We start from the raw sequence: 17,570 nt of genomic DNA, 5'->3' as shown, positions 1-17,570 counted from the left end.
TCAATTCCTTCCCCAAGACATTTGTGGTGGAGAGTTAGATCTATGAATTCTCTCTGCTGCACTCTGGGGTCGAGGGTGGGGGAGGTGTTCTTCAGGAGGGAACATCTCAGTAATGAAAGCCATTATTGTATCTTTATGGCTGCTGTGTACTTAATGAGAGGAAAGTAACTGCTGCCCCTGAAAGAGTTAACGCTGCATCTCTTCTTACACCTAATTAACAGCAGGAAAGCTTTAGGCAAACGGGAAAATGGGACTCTTGGGACAAGGTAATCTTCTTACTGACTCCGTGTAAACCCAAAGAGTACCTGTTAGCCAGACAGAAGACAGGAGCAGATAGGTTTTACAAGCTGCTCACAGGTCCTTCTGTGGGCAAACACGGTAGTTGTGAAGGCAAAAGAGTTTGCAACAGTTAAGCTTCATGTTTGTTTGTTTGTTTTTAAATAAGGTTGCTAAATTCATAGTCTCTGAAAAAAAATCTAATAAGTGTGTCCCTTTCTATTTAATACAATTTCACCAATTTAGACTGAAAAAGAAAGATGCATTTTGAATTAAACTCCTATTTAATGAAATGATGAAGATTTGAAATCCAGTAATAGAAATGTAGCTTGGGGTGACTAAGGTGGAAATGACGTATCAGTATGATGTCAATTTCTATGCTTTTTGACTTGTTAATAAAGGCAGGAGTTATTCATGTTCAGCTGTGGCCAGAGCTATCCTCCTGAAAGCTCAGCTTAAGTCCATGGATTGACATACCATTCTGCTGAATGCAAATGTACTGTTTTCCATGAGGAAGCGAGCCTCTTTGTCAAGTGATCTAAGGCAAGGACTCACTGGTAGGGAGTGCTGGGGAAAGAAAATGTTTGGTAAGATTTTGAGTTGAGTCCATACTTTGCTGGTTTTCTTTTCAATAGACATTTTGAAAATTCTGAAATCATACCTGGAGTTTCAGCACATACATTAACACATAACAAGGCTGAAGTGATCTTTGAGGGAGAATGCTTCCTGTGTGAAAGGAAATACCATGGTCAACATACTTCTGCTTCTGTATCTTTGGGGGGGGGGAACCTAACACCTCTCAGAGAACAGAGTGAAAGCTTACAGCAGGCTATGGCTCTCTGACTGAGAATAAGAGTTTCAAAGATATTGCAAGGGGGAAAAAAGATACACACACACACACACACACACACACACACACACACACACACACACACAAATAAAACAAAAAACAAACCAAAATGCCAATACTCTTTAAAACTATACTCCATAAATTTTCAGATTTTGACCTTTGAGTATAAGAGCTATCAACATCAGGGGTGTTGAAAACAAGGCCTTCAGAAGAGAGAGAGAGAGAGAGAGAGACAGACAGACAGACAGACAGACAGACAGACAGACAGAGACAGAGACAGAGACAGAGACAGAGACAGACAGACAGACAGGGACACACAGAGACACAGAGATAGACACAAAGAGACAGAGAGACACAGAGAGATAGAGACAAAGAGAGACAGAGACAGAGAGACAGAGACAGACAGAGAAAACCTGAGCAAAGCTCATATGAATTCATACAGGCTGAAGCAGCAGCAGTCACAGGGCCTACACTGGTCTGGACCAGATCCCATGCATATATGTAGACTATCATACTATAGTTTTCAGTTTTGTACTCTCGTGGGACACTTGCGTGTGTGAACGAATGGGTCTATGATTCTTGAGCCTGCTCTTGGGGCTCTTTTACTTTTCTGTTGACTTGTCTTGCCCATCTTCAATAGGATAGCTTTTGTTTTTATATTATTATGGTTTATTTTGTTATGTTATGTTTTGTTGTACTCTCTTAGAAACCTGTTCTTCTCTAATGAGAATGAGAAAGAAAGGAGAGAAGGATGGGCGAGGAGGTGGGAAGAAACTGGAGGAGCAGAGGAGGGAAAATTTCATTCAGATTATATTGTAGAGAAAAGAATCCATGTTTAATAAAAGTGGGAAACTTCTTTCCCATCTCAAGAGTTTAATTAAAGTACGTGTCAGGAAATCTCCAGTTTTGTGACATAAATGACATTTCTGCCTCTGCATATCTGCCTAAATCTAAGTGAGTCCATGAACAGAATAGTCTGTGAGAAGGAATAACACATGTAAGCTACATGATTTATATATAAGTTACATGGGTAGATGGTTTGTCTATTACCTTAAAGAAGGGATGCTGAGGCTGCCATATTTATTTAGGTCAATAACCACTTAATGAAGGCTTTCTGAATGTAAGGCCTCAGGCTATCTACTAGGAAAGATAAAAAAAAAAAAAAAAGGAAATTATTCACTCTCAAAGCATTTAGAGTTTGAGCAACAGTAGAGGAACAGATCAACCAAAGCGATAGAAGTTTCATTTAAAAAACCCTTTGGGCACCTACACATAGAATATTTAAGTAACGGCAAGGGAATTCCATGTGGTCATGGAGATGTTCATAATAATTATATCTAGATCATACTGGCCTGTTAGTACTAGGAAGGTGCCAACTCAGGCACAGAATATTGGAAATTTTTCAGTTCATTCATTATATTGATGTAAAACTTGATCTTCCAGGCATTTAGGACGTCATTTAGTTGTAATAAACACAAAAGACTGAAATTCATAGTAAATGCAACTCTGGCTTGGTCCGCTCTAATAAGCTAGCCAGGCCTAGGGCAAAGAGCAGAAATGCCAATTCGTCCTTTCCTGTCTTTGTGCGATCACGGGGAAGAGCTCTGCACAGATTTCAGATAAGAATGGACTCTACCAATGTTCTTCACATTTGCCTTGGGCAGGGCTTGCTTCTGTTAGCCAGAGCATCCTTAGGCACTGTGTTATCATGTGGAGAGTTGAAGAGTAAAGTCATCCTGGACCAGTCATCTGCACAAGGTCCAAAGTGAACAGACAGGAAAACATGAAGCAGTGGGAGGTGAAATATGTGTTTTCCTCACACATACTAGATGGGATGCAAGGCTTGGCAGATGGGGAAGCCAGTATTTATTCTGATACTGAGATACTGCTAATATTTCAATTTCATCTAACATCCTGGATTTTGAAGTAAGCCAACTATCAGGGCTAATACAAATTACAGCTTACCATCTTTACTTTTTTTTCCCCCAAATTTTTCTTTTTTCTAACTAAAACATATGGAATTGAAAAGCATTTCCATTTGGTGTGTGGAGATGCATGTAGAAAAATAAATACATTTATGCAGGGAAAAAGCTCCTTGAAACACCTATTTTGGCAGAGCAAAGGAACCAAATAATAATTATACTGCCTTTCTAATGAAGCCGATGATCATCAGGCTTAAATGGGCTATTTGTTGTGAAAGCTTAGAATCCCAGTTTGTCATGAGTGATAACTTGCCTCAGTATCTGAAGAAGAGCAAGTTTCAGGGGAAACATAGTTCTGTCTATATTTCCATGGGTTTAAATAGATGTGGATGTAAATTTCACTTAAATTGAATTTAAGATATCAATTGTTAGCGAGAAAGTAGCATGCCTTAGACAAATTGGAAATCATATAATTATAAACATTTGCAGCTCTAAGCTATATGCTTACATGATTTACTCAGCGGTGATATTGTCATTTGGCATGCAAGCAACTGATGCTGAAGGAGGCATTATCTATTCTATGTTATCTCTACAGAGTTTGCAATACCAAGGAAACTATTGATTTCCTTTCAGCATTTGACGTGGAAATGAGGAGCCTCAGAACCTTAGCTGTTATGGCCCCGCCCTAAGTTCTGCTGAATCTGGACCTCTCGTTACTTCACAGATACAAACACACAGCTAGGACTTTGATTTGGAAAAGGATGGTGATGATCAGACTGTCCAAACCAGCGCTACATCACAGATAAGGCTCCCAGAGGTTGAAAGAGGGCTACAAATCGGGAGTGAATCCAGGCCAGAAGCTACAGCTTCTTGTTATGCTAGGCTTGACCTGAGCTCAACAGTACCCAAGACAACACAAAGGCAGTTTGGGATTTCATCAGGGCAGAATGACCACAGATCCTTGGTCTGGCAGCCAGGGAGACGACCATCTGACCACACTTTATTTCTGTCTCCAAGCTCTGTAGACCAGCACATTATGGAAGTACTAAACTGTAGGTGGTGGGGAGACTTTGAAAGTAATCGTTTATGGAATTCTTTGAGTCCACCAAACTGTCACCAGTTTCTGGGCCAGTGCTATGCAGAAGATAACTGTGTACTCCAAGCCAGGCGTGGTGGCACACACCTTTAATCCCAGCCCTCTGGAGGCAGAGGCAGGCAGATTGCTGTGAGTTCGAGGCCAGCCTAGTCTACACAGTGAGTGCAGGACAGTCAAGGCTAAACAGAGACCCTGTCTCAAAAAACCAAAGAGAGAGAGAGAGAGAGAGAGAGAGAGAGAGAGAGAGAGAGAGAGAGAACACTAACTGAACTGAATGTTTCTGTAAATTATGTTTGAGATGCACTAGATAGAGTTGCTAATCTCTGGCAAAAGGTGCAAAGACAGAGCAGAATAATTGCACCAGCAAATCCAGAGCCCAGTACCTGGGAGAACCATAGTTCAAGCTATTCAGGTTGGCTGAGGAAGGTCCTAAATATGTGTCAAGTCCCTTTAATTGCTCTTGCTGTAAGACCAATGGTGGCATGGGTGAACCCTCACACACTAAACAGTAGAATTACTCACCGGGTGATTTTCCCCCTCACACCCCTATCCCAATTAGAGAGCTGCATTTGGTTTGGGTTCCCTGGAATGTTGCTCTTGTTAACACTCATCAAACACAGGAAAAATAAAACAGCAATTTAACTGTACTGGCGGTGTGAATGCCTTGTTCAAATTATCAGCACACTTCGAAACTGGCTAGTGATAGAGTTTAAACTAAAAGAGAAAGAAAGGAATAAAAGAGAAAGAAAGAACCCAAGTGACCAGATTTATACCACTGGGCAGGTCTGAAAGCAAGGCCACGGCTAAAATATATTCATTTACAGTTTAAAACCAGTAGTTCAGTGAGTAACTGTTTACATAATAGTGAAGAGCCTATGCAAGGCAACCAGGACCCATTTACAACGTGGTAACCAAATAATGCGTGTTTACAAAAGATTTAGAGTTTGCTTTTGGAGAAAAGGACCTTAGTGCCCATGCCAACCAAAGCCAGGCAGTATGTACCATTCATAAATTTTTTCTTAGCTGCAAAATCAGTGTCAAGTTGTTTAAGTCCATAGACTACATCAGTGTAAGTCACTCATTAAATTGATGTGTGAAGATATTATGCTTAACTAGACAACTGCCCTATTCTTTTTTTTTTTTTTTTAATCAGCCCCATAACGAGCAGGAGGTTGGGTTGCTTAACTAAGGCAAGAAAAAAAAAGAAGGCAGAATCATGTTAAAATGGCCATCCTGGATTTAATAGTCTACAACAAAACCTTAAGCAGGTCAGCTACACGGTTCAGCAATTCCTAAAAGCCTTGTCTGCTTCTCCGGGGCTTATCAGTGGCGGCTGGTGCATGAGAGCTCCCAATGAGAACTGATTTACAGCACTGGAGAGCTTTGTGGTGACAAAAAGACGCCCGGGTCCTCCAATGCCTTCTGTATTTTTAAGATCCCAGATGATACAGTGGTCCTGTGATAGAATCTCTTACTGTGCCATCGACATAAACAGGTCTCAGAGTCTACTAAAGCCTGTGCAGGAGTCAGAGCAATCTCTCTCTCTCTCTCTCTCTCTCTCTCTCTCTCTCTCTCTCTCTCTCTCTCTTCTCTCTCTCTCTCTCTCTCTCTCTCTCTCTCTCTCTCTCTCTCTCTCTCCCTGTCTAGGTCAGAGCCAGGTTTTTATTGAGTCAAGCTCTCTAATTGAACACAAATCATGTGATCAGACTCGGAGTATATTAAAAATGAAACAGAGGGACCAGATTTGTCTCTCAGACTAGGGCTGTTACAGGGTTAAGTTTCAGACATCTCTTGAATACAAAATGAATTTTATATTCTTATGTTGGCAGAAGTCCAATGGGTGGTGGCTTGGTGGCAGCGGTGGCGGGGTGGGGGCTGGGAAGGTGGGGGGTGTTGAACACACACACACACACACACACACACACACACACATTCGCGCATGCACAAATCTAGTTTCATGCTAGCTGTGTCTGTTGTGAAACAATATGTTGGCTAAATAGGACAAGTCAGGTGAGTTAACATCTCCTGGCAGCCTGATTGAAACCATGGCTACACAGACCAGAGTCCTGTCCAGATCTCAGGAAAGTGAATTATATATAATAACACTTACAGTTTCCTAGTACTATTAGATTTGCCTTCTTACATAAATGCTTAAGTTATGATAGAAAACAGGGCCATGTCAGTTCCTCTCAGTCTCAGCACATTCACTATTAGCATAAGAAATGCTGCTTAAGGCAGACCTAGTCGGGCTTGAAATTTCTGAATTAATGGATTTGATTTCCTCTTGAGACAAACCATCAGCCTTGCAGTAATGGAAATAGATATAGTTGGTAAAACAAATAAAATGCTGGCATGCAGATAAAATGGGTTTCAGTTTAAAATAGTAATGTTGTAATTGAAGTGAACAATTACAGGGCTGCTCCTAGGCACAAAGAAATGCCATGAAAATGAAGTCATGTTTTTGTTAAGTATAGTCATTTCATGAAAACGTGGAGCTGCAGATGTCATTGTCTGCCAAAGGGAAAACTATACTTATTCTTCTATACAAAGATCATTTAATAACATTTGGCTAATTTTAATAATAATTGCTAATATTAACCCCGTGTTTCACTAGGAGCTTAAAGACAAAGGCTTCTCAGTTCTCCCCCATTCTGTTGGTAGTGAGCCAAGGAGGGCAAGTTCCTGTAAGAGCTCTTGGCAAAGAGGTCTCAGAATTCCCCACCCCCAGCCACCCTCTCCTGCTTAATGTCTTATTTTCCTCTCTTTGTTGAGTGTCTGTTATCAGAAATGGAGCCTGGAGCAGGCAATAAGAGATGTGGGAGGGAGGGAGAGAAAAACAGGAAACCCAGGACAGAAAAGTGGGCTCCAAAATGTTCACCTCTGATCTGGCTCCCCGCCCCCCTGCCCCGCCCCCACCCGATCTGTTTCAAGTTGTCTGTGAACCGTATGAAATTCAGAACAGAAACTTCCATTTTTAAAACTTGAAATATGCGTGCACGGACACACACAGCACACACACAGCACACACACACACACACACACACACACACACACACACACACACACGGGAAACTGAGCCAGACAAGGCTAAGGAATATCACTAGAAACACAAGCATCTCGTGGGCTCTGAGGAGACAGTGATACAAACACACTTCAGAAAAAAAAAAAAGCGCTCCACTAGGTCCCAACCCTCGCACTGCCCTCCTTCCCCTCCTCCATTTTGCTGCACTGCAGGAAGAGATCAGCCCTGTGTTTCCTCTCCAGGTTGTGGTAATTAAAACAGTATTGAAACTGTGGGATTTTGTTTGGAAATACACTGTGCCTTGTGCTTTACAAGGCTGACTGGCTCACACAGCCTGGTGGACCCATTTGGCATCTTCTTATACAAGGGAAGAGCCTCAGGTTGGAACACAGACATTTCAAATCCCGTTCTTCCCAGAGCCACAGAGAAGGCACAAACCAAAAGCTCCGCCCCCTCCCTCCCCACCCTCGGAGAATTGTGCTGTGACTTCCAGAGAGAAGAGGTTAAATGGGCCTGCTCTGTGGTTTGGATTGGATCCAGCGGAAGGGCCTCTTCCTTTTGCTCCCGCAGCCAGTTAGAATAATTCACTCCCTAAGGCTGCCTACCTGTGACAGTCACAGGTGACCTCCAGCCCGCTGAGCTCTGATGATTTCCCCTTCCCATCGCCCACGTACAACTCCTGCAAGAAGACAAACACGCTGCAGGCCCAGGACAGATCTGGAGAGTGGAGGACAGGCGGGCTGGCTGCATATGTCACTGTCAAGCCTTGCACGAGGGGGTCTCACTCCTTCTTCACACTCATATAAACACACCCAGACTCAACATCAAGTTCCCCACACAGGAACGCAGTCCTCTTCTATTAAGAGACGTTTAAAAAAACATATTAGCATCCCTCCCCCAAAGCCATCAGCCTAAGCGTGTTTATTACTTTGTTTGCTGTTTTAAAACCCCCCCTCCTAATGGCTTCCAAGGAGACAAGGGACTTCCTGGAGAATGAATCACACCCTTCGGCTGGTGAGGAATACCACCTTCATCTGACAAAGGCTTAAATCTCTTCTCCCCCACCCTCTCTTGACACAGCGACTAGTGACACATAATGTACTTTTTTTCCCCCCTTTTGACAGAGTAATAAAAATCTCATTATCTCTGAATAGGCAGCAATTTCGTTATCTAATCTTTTTACCAAAAGGTTAGTTAATTAATCAGAAACAAATCCTGATTATTATTTCAATAGAATTAGCAAGACGAATCACCAGAGTGCAGCTAAATAGGGCCAGCCTGCGGTTTCACCTGCTTACTGCCAGCCAGCTCCTTGCTGCCAGGGCCCCTCCAGGCACTCAGCCCTTGGAACAGCAGCCAGCAGATGGCTGCTGGGAGCAAGCGGCCAGCCTGCCTGGGCTCTAATGCCTGTGATCACATTACCTCACCGAATCCGTTACCAGGGTAACTGTTAAATTGCTGTGAAAGGCATGGTAATAAAGTAACCTGTCACATCGACAATAAAAGGAGCAGAATTTTCCTGTTCACTGAACTTTGCAGCTCATCAATACTCACTTGATGAAGAAATTCCCACTCGTCCCCGGGTCAGCCAGAGGAATCTTTCCATAAGGTTTCTGAAATGCAAACGAAAGTTCATGTAAACACAAGAAAGGCAGAATTAAAAGCTGCCTTCTTAGCTGCACCGAGCAAATGCTTGCTTCTCTCTACTGTGGAGTGGTTGTGGGAATTTGAAGAACATCAGATTGCTCCCTTTATTGTTGTTGTTTTTAATTTAAGCCATGCTAGATAAAAATAACCTGTGCTAGTGAAGGACAGCTGTAATTAATATGAGATAGAGAAAAGCAAACACCAGGAAGAGAAAGAGAAAACAAGAACCTCCTAAATTCCTCTTCCTCTTTTAGATCCTATCGCATTGGCTGATTTTACTAAGAGGTCATTGTACTTTTAGAATGACTTGGATTTAAGCATAAAAGGGCGGTATGGCAAGCCTGAGTTTTCACAAGCAAGGCTCCTCTCTCAACCCACAGCGATATCCACTCAGTTGTAACGACACAAAGATGAATATTCACTGAGTGTGTCTAGTGGCCATGTCCCCTCCTTCTTCTGCAAATGCCCTTCAAAGGTTTTCATATCAAGAAGTCCAGTGGCAACACTATGAGGTGTGAGATTTACTGTAATTACGGAGGTTTATTCTCTATGTTAAGAAAAGAGAATGTCCAAATACTAAAAGAATAGGGAGTAAGTAGAAAACTTCATTTACTTCAATTACCTTTTGAAGGCAGCCCTAGGCACACACGTGGGAACTAGGGTATAACCAACTAGCCCTCATTACTACGCATCTGTAGGCTTCACACTTTGGGTTCCGTTTAGTGCTGTCATTAATTAGGCAGTGTTAACCTAAGAGCACTTGCCTATTAATGCACTTCTGGGCATAGTCCTTTTTCTTATTTCTGCCATTTAGCTAACAGGTAACAGTTACAGCTTGTTATTAAAACAAGAACAGCAGCAGCAGCAGTAACAACAACAAAAAGGGAAAAAAAAAACACCACCATTTTTTTGACCAGCCTATAGCTAACATAAACCATACTTCTAGTGGCGGCTACAAACCATGAAAAACTGGCTCCAAGCAAGCGTGGTCCTCAATGTCTGGCTTCCTTCTGTGGTTACCGCAGAGCCTCGCCTTGATTGGTACCTTAGAGAAGATGGTGCATGTGGGGAAATGGATGAGTTCTCAGTAGAGAAGGAAGGCTACATCTAACTGTCCAGGGAGCAGAGGAAGCCCTGAGTGAATAAAGTCTGTGCTTTGACATAGGCCTGGCCATGTCAAGGACTCTAGCCTCAGACCTATGGGAAAATGACAAAGACCCTTGGCATGAGGCTCAGATATGAGTGTTCACAGAAAACACCATTGTATCTTTCTCCTACCCGACAGTTATGGCCTGAAGTCGGCTTCCCCATCTGAGACTGTATTTATCGAGATTAATTAAGTCTGTCTCCCTGATCCAGCTATATGCCGTAAACCCCGGTTCCTTGTTTATCTCTATGTTTTAACCCCGTCTCTTCATTTACTTCCATGCAATAAACCCCTTGTCTGCTCAACTGGGTATAATAAACACACTGAGCTTCCAGTGTGCTGTGGTGTCTCCAGCCAATAGCCGAGACCATGCCCTCACAGCTTTCTGTCATTATGCCCATCTGTCTGTTATTTCTTTGTTCCCTTACTACCTTAGTCAGGTCCACCCCTTGGAAACCATGCTTGGATACGGCACTCATGATATCCAAGTTTTTTTTTAAAAATTGAAGATATGTCTCTACGGTTGAGGATGGATGTCAAACATGGAGTAACACCACCAGCAAACACACACACACTTCATGCCAAGGTATCTATTATATTAATGATAATTAAAGCATTTTCCCAATTTATATTTCCCACTCTTTTGAAGAGAAAGATTCAAGAGGTAATTACTTGTGACAGACAACCCAAGTCACCAATAAATGCTGCCACCTTGTGAGGCTTTTCCATGGGTGTCTGGGCAGGACAAAGTTTTTGTTTTTCCATCAGAGATGTCTAGCTACATTTGGATGAATAGGAACTAATGTAAATAATAAAGTTAAATCAGCCCACAGGTCAGCCTGTAAATCCCAATGGGACACAGTGAGCTATATAAAAGTGGAAAGAAGATGGATGTGAGAAGGTAGGCATGACGCTGCATACTCAACCTGAATCTCTCTAGGAACAGCACTGACTGGACACATTGTTTCTATGTAGGCATGGAGAGGCGCCCATTGTCAGATACTGATACTTTCAATAAAGCTTCCCAACAGGCAGTTTAATAGGAATCTACAGCTTTTGAGGTTCATTTATATCAGGTTTCTAGGCTTACATAGAAAGTACAGAGACTGGGTGGCTTATGGAAGAGAAATATCTCTGGGATCGAGGTGCCTGCAGGACTGGTTTACCCTGCAACCTCTCTCTGATTTGTAGACCATCATATTTCCCTTCTTTTCTTGGATTTCCCTTAATACCTTTGCTCTATTTTTTCCCATATAGAGGAAATTGTCATGAGAAGTACTTATTATAACTTAATTGTCTGTTTAAAAACTTTATCTCCAAACACATTCACATTTCATAAACTGATAATTAACACTGTGTGTGAATTTTGAGAGTGGAGTGACACATAATTCAGTCTATAACACCAACGTAGCCTGATTAAACTCTGGTCTAAGATGTATCTTGGCATTGCTAGTCATCATATGGCTCAGTGGGTAAAGGTGCTTTCTGCCAAGACCCGAATTTAATATCCAGAAGGAAAGAATGGACTCCTGAAAATTATCTACTGACCTTCACACCAGGGCATATGAGTGCATGAGCATGCACATACGCACACAAACACACACACACACACACACACACACACACACACACACACACACACACACATGATAGATAGATAGATAGATGGTAGATATGAAAAATTTAAAAACAATGTGAAAAGTGATATGTCTGTCCATGCCCTAGAGCTTTATGGAAGACCCACTTTTAGAAGGACAGACTGTATTATTTAAGGAAACACATTTTTTATCCAGTAAACCATTCAGAATATAGCCTGAGAATTAGAGCTTTGTGACCGTTTCATGGGGAAGCTTGGGAGCAGACTAAAGGTAGAGTGAAACCGTCGAGAAGCAGAAACTTATGACCCGGCCAGAGAGTAAAGAAGATGTGGCTGAGCAATGGTGTCCATCGGAAGGGTTTCACAAGCACAGAAGCGAGTGAAGCAGGTGCTTTAGATGGCGGAGATGCTTGGGAACATATCAAATCCAGGACATCTCCTCTCCCACCACAGGATCAAAGAGCTGTAAGACCTTTTCATGGGACCTCAAAGCACAGTCTATAGGCTTGCACACTTTCATAATGCAAGCTGGGGAGATGTGAACAAATGACTTCGGACCTCCCATAGGGTATCTGTAGCAGATCACAGAAAGAGTTCCACTCATATACAGCTTGGTGAGTAATGACTATTTTATTGGGCTTACAGTAACATGAGTGTAGGGTTATTAGAAGAATCATGGATCACATAAAAATGACTGTACCACTGAAAGGGCCCATACTGGAATGAGTGACAACTGTCAAGCTTCAATACTGTAAGCCCACTCTTAGTAGGCCTCCCTCCTCTTATATACTTTAGAGCCTACAAGACCATGTGAAGCTGCAGTAGGAGTAAGTAGAATAAGTAGTAGTTAAATTCTCAGGTGAGAGCCCATATCTTCCTCTATCCCATTCTATAAGGGAATATAAATACTTTCATTACTACAAAACTAGCTGACATATTATTTCATTGCATAACCACAAGGCCAAGGTATTCTTCAGGTCACCGTAGCAATCTCTACTCTATGATGGTGCCAATTATTTTGCCTAGAGGAAATGACAGCTCCCTAGGGTCACCTTGGAAGTCTTGCTTTCCAGTGAAGGACTATGTCCTAAGTCCATAATTAAAACTTGTCCAGACAATTCTGGGGTCTCAGTCTGTTCATGTGGTGTTCTTTCTACAGCAGGGGTCACTGTGGGCTTCATGATAAATGTCAAAGGAAGCTGGCGACACCATGAAGATGCTTGTCACATGCACATCACCTACTAATAACTTCCAATGGAAGGTGGCGAGAGCACCTATAAAGAGAAGCTGTGAGGGGGATTCCAGAAGAGTAGTGTAAACAGCATCATGGCAGTAGCTGGCAGGGGAAGATGCAAGCAGATGTATGTAAACATCAGACAGTAGTCATGTGACCTTTGACCAATGTGGATGTAAGAGTGCAGCTGCAGAGTCTTTGAGAGTGTGTTGCCATGGCACTGTGCAGGAGATGCTGGAATTAAAGCTTTACAACAGTGTTGGGAATCCATTTCAGTCTTGCTCTATGGACAATTATTCATTTCTTTCTGCCTGTCTGTCTCTTTTTGGAATAGGACTGTTTACTCTGGTTCTGTGTCTCACTATACTGGAAGTATTAAATTAAGAATAATAAACATTCATAGTTGAATTTCCCTTGAATTGCAGATGAGTTTTTGGACATGGACTTCTGAATGATGCCTCTTGTGTCAAGGAATGGCATGAGGGCATTGTGCTTTGTGAGGTTGACCAGAGCCTTCAGGGCCAGAGACAGAATGTTAAAGTTTGGATGTAATGTGAGTGTATCACTATACCATATAAGGGTTCATGGGTTGGAAACTGGAGATTTGGGATGGGATTTGAGAAGCAGTGGAACAACTGAAAGGTACAACCTTGTAGCAGTTGCTTGGCTCATTGGCTAGGCACCCTGGGAAAAGGTGAAAGGCATTTCCACGAGACTCATCAGTTGGTTCTTACAAGAGGGTCACTCCCAAGCACCTGACTTCCTGGCTGATAATGACATCTCTTATTCTCATAAGGACTTTTACCATGGCTGAGATCAGCAGAGCCAACCTATTGCTACTGTCATGCACTTTAACCTCCAGGAGAGTAAACACAACTTTACTTAGCCCTATATTCTATGTTATTTTGTGTTGCTGTGATAAAACATTATGTGTAAAAGTAGTTTGGGGGAGGAAAGCATTAATTTGGCTATCATCAAGGGAAGCCAAGGTAGGAACCTGAAAGTATGCTTGCTTCACCTGGCTTGCTTAGCTACCAATCTTAAACATGCCAGGCCTACCTACCCAAGGATGGCATTTTCCACAGTGAGCCAGGTTTTTCTGTGTCAATTAGTTAGTAGTCAAGAAAATACCCTCACAAACATTCCCATGAGCCAATCTGATGAAAGCAATTCCTCAGTTGAGATTTCTTCCTCTTAAGTATGTCTAGATGTGGTGGTTTTAATAAGACTAGGCCCCACAGGGATGGATATTTGAACACTTTGCCTCTAGTTGGTGGTTCTATTTGAAGAGTGTCTTAATTAAATTTCTGTTGCTGTGATAAGACACCATGACCAAATGTAAGATTGTTCTTCGCACACATTATATATATTTATATATTTTTACCCTAATATGAGGTATTGTACCCATATAACTCAATAATAATATCAGATTTACTTCCAATACTCTGAAAGTGATATTGGAGGCAGTTTAGGATAAATAAGTTATACAAGTTAATTGCTAGTTGATCAAATCATGGTCATGTCAACCACTAGTCTACTTTTATCAGAAGAACATAGTTCTTAGGTGCAACAGATAGATATATGATCCTATAGAAAGGTAAAATAGTCAGATAAGGTCTTCAAAAACCTCAGAGATCTATAGAATATGACATTTAAAATGTTTTTATTACTTTAAAGATTCACTGACAATGAGACAGGTTAACTCCTGGCAACACCCAGCCTATCTCAAAGAGAATTAAGAGCATCAAAGATTCTCCTTATGGAGATGGATTCAAATGCGGCAAACAAGCCACTGGGCAAAATGTCCTCGTTTCTACCACAGACAGAATTCTGCCTAAAAAAGGGGGTGCTTGGATGCAGGCAGAGCCAACAGCCAAATTCTGTCAAGACAGGGTAAGCAAGTCCTCAGTAGTTGCAGCCTCACAAATATGTCTGTCAGATATATTGGGCCAGAAGGTTGAAGATGATGTTCCAATATTATAGAGAGTTTTGGGTGACTATTCAGGTAGCAAACGGTATCTGTCATCTTCTCATTTGGAAAGCTACTAACTTGCACTCCCAGAATACTCAGGTAATCAAGTTTATTCCTTCTGAAGTTTCCAATGGGGTTGAAGACCAGGTAGCTTAGTTTTACAATGAAGCTTAGTTGTTAAGGGGTTAAGATGTTCTTAGGTCTAGATAGATGTTTTAAGTTGATAATGATAAGATGTGATGGAGATTGATTTACATTCAGAATTTTAGACACAATAAGATAAGAAAGATGTTTTCTTCAAGGCTGTCAAATACAAACAGCCAAAACACTAAGAATGTAACCTTTATATAATTCCTGATTGTGTCATGGTTCGTCTTGCCATAAGTAGTTTATTGTATATGTGTGTAATAATATAAATGTATACGTAAAAAGCAAAAAGATGTTTAATTAAAAAAAAAAAAAGACACCATGACCAAGGCAGCCTATAGAAGAGTTTACTTATGGCTTTCAGTTTCAGGGCGTTAGAGTCCATGACCATCATGATAAGGAGCATGGCAGCAGGCAGGCTAGCATGGTACTAAGCAACAGCAGAGAGCATACAACCTGAGACACAACTATGAAGCAGAGAATGGGAATGCTGTGTGCTTTTGAAACCTTATACCCAGACCTCAGTGACACACCTCCTCCAACAAGTCTGGCATTCCCTCTCCTTTCTAGACAGTCCCCAAAACTGGGGACCAACTAGTCAAATGTCAAATGGGCCAAGTCATCCATTCTTATTCAAACCTTCATAGGTACAAAGGCTCAGGAGGCATGATCTTATTAGAGGAAGTATACCATGAGGAGGGAGGAAGTGTTGAGAGCCTAAGAACTCATGCCGCTTCTATTGCGTTCTCTCTGTTTCCTTTTGCAGTTCAAGACGTGAGCTAAGTGGAAGGGCCACTTGTAGAAGGACAGGCTGTGTTATTTAATGAAACCCATTTTTTACCCAGTAAACTATTCAGAATACAGCCTGAGAATTAGAGCTTTGTGACCGTTTCATGGGGAAGCTTGGGAGCAGACTAGGGTAGAGTGAAACCATCGAGAAGCAGAAACTTATGACCCGGCCAGAGCGTAAAGAAGATGTGGCTGAGCAATGGTGTCCATTGGAAGGGTTCCACAAGCACAGGAGTGAGTGGACCAGGTGCTTTAGATGGCGGAGATGCTTGGGAACATATCAAATCCAGGACATCTCCTCTCCCACCACAGGATCAATGAGCCATAAGATCTTTCTATGGGAATGTCATGGGTTTTGTATACGTACTGCTGAAATAACCATATCATGGGGTTTGTGATTCCTGAAAGTGCATACAAATTCTGAGAGGTTAACTAAAGGTTCCATGAAAATGCGGTGGATGCCACTTCCCTCTTGAGTGGGTCATTCCTCACTGCTGGATCCACTGAACTTGAACGGATGTAGCACTCTGTTACCCTGAGAAGACTTCAAGCTGAAGGAAAGGAAAGTTTGAACAAAGTTATGTCCTAGGGCAACAGCATCAGTAAAGATTTCTGGAAATCTGTATGCTAGCTACTAGAACACAGTTGGACACCTTTTTTTTTTTTTTGGAAAATGTTAAAAACTTGTGCTTTCATGCTTCATTTGGGCAATGTTGTATTGTGTATATCCTTTCAGCCATCATAAGGATGAAAACAAATTGAAAAAGCAAAGTGTCAGGGTGTTCATTTTCCAGGTTTCTAAATAAGTGATAGATCCACATCCTAAGGTAGTCTTGGGAAAACAGGAGCCTGAGATGTGGTGACAGCCAGCAGTGAAAGTTCTTCCCGGGGTTGTCTATGAAAAATCAGAAGCTCAGTAAGAAGTTGCTGGCATTTCAAAGTGGCAGCAGAGGCATCAGCAGGTGGAAACCCTGTTGGCTAGCTCCCCAGCGGCATCCTATTCACCTTCTTCTCTGTCTCTGTTTCTGCATCTCCATATGTTCCCCAGCTCCCTTTGGGCCCTCTACATATTTCTGTGGGAAAATGGATTTAGTCACATTTTCTCATTCTGTTCCACTGGAATGCAGCAATGTCTCCATAGAGCCCATTACACAGAGTTAATTGATTTTCCTAATCAGACAGTTTGGAAAAACAATTGAGCTTGGTGAACTTCTGGATGCCTTTCTTACTAGAGACTTGAGAGGCACACTCCATATTTTGTATTTTTAGACTTTTATTGGCACACCTATAAAGGCAGATTGTTTCATTTTTTTCTACTTCTTGTGTTCATCCTAAGACATTGCTTGTAATGACCATTCTGCTTGGAACTAAGCAGTTCTGGAACTAAGCAATTCAAGACTGTAATGTCTGAAACAATTATCATAAGTCCAAATGGAGCAATCTTAATTGTGATGCATATGAACTTAAAGCAAGTTATCCTTTCCTTAATGTAAGAAAAGATATTTGATTTGCTGATCACTATGAGATCATTATAATCAGCATTTACAGTAACTTGCATGAAAGTCATGGTCAAGCCTGAAAAGGAGTATGAGGAGAGTAGGATATTATTATATGTCATAGGCCATAATGGTTGATGTGTTAAGTATACAAAAATACAGAGATATCTCTGAAAGTGTGTGTGTGTGTGTGTGTGTGTGTGTGTGTGTGTGTGTGTGTGTATGCATGTGTGCGCACTGGTGTGTGTATGTGTGTGTTCAAATGCCTTTTGAATCAGGGATGGTAAAGTAAACTGCTATCATTTGAAGTATTTGAGTTTGCAAGAGCATTTTACCCATCTGTTCTTATTCTCCCAACATTGCATTACTAAGTTT

At 41.7% G+C, this 17,570-nt stretch overlaps 1 pseudogene across 1 annotated transcript in view; it reads right to left on the bottom strand.

Moving 5' to 3' along the window:
- The window catches only part of LOC311596938 (small ribosomal subunit protein uS15m-like), a 41,607-nt pseudogene extending 32,672 nt beyond the window's left edge, over positions 1-8,935 (bottom strand). Inside the window, exons 1-4 of the transcript XR_014783616.1 lie at positions 8,721-8,935; positions 7,772-7,845; positions 938-1,002; positions 754-843 (exon numbers count right to left, since the gene is read on the bottom strand). The product of XR_014783616.1 is annotated as a small ribosomal subunit protein uS15m-like (transcript). The remainder of the gene's footprint in view (positions 1-753; positions 844-937; positions 1,003-7,771; positions 7,846-8,720) is intronic.
- Between the last annotated feature and the right edge of the window lie 8,635 nt (positions 8,936-17,570).

The sequence above is a fragment of the Acomys minous genome (assembly GCF_964271855.1).
Source record: "Acomys minous genome assembly, chromosome: 4".
NCBI classification, from domain to species: domain Eukaryota; kingdom Metazoa; phylum Chordata; class Mammalia; order Rodentia; family Muridae; genus Acomys; species Acomys minous.
The sequence above is the reverse complement of the archived record's forward strand: the minus strand, read 5'-3'. Positions and strand labels throughout refer to the sequence as shown.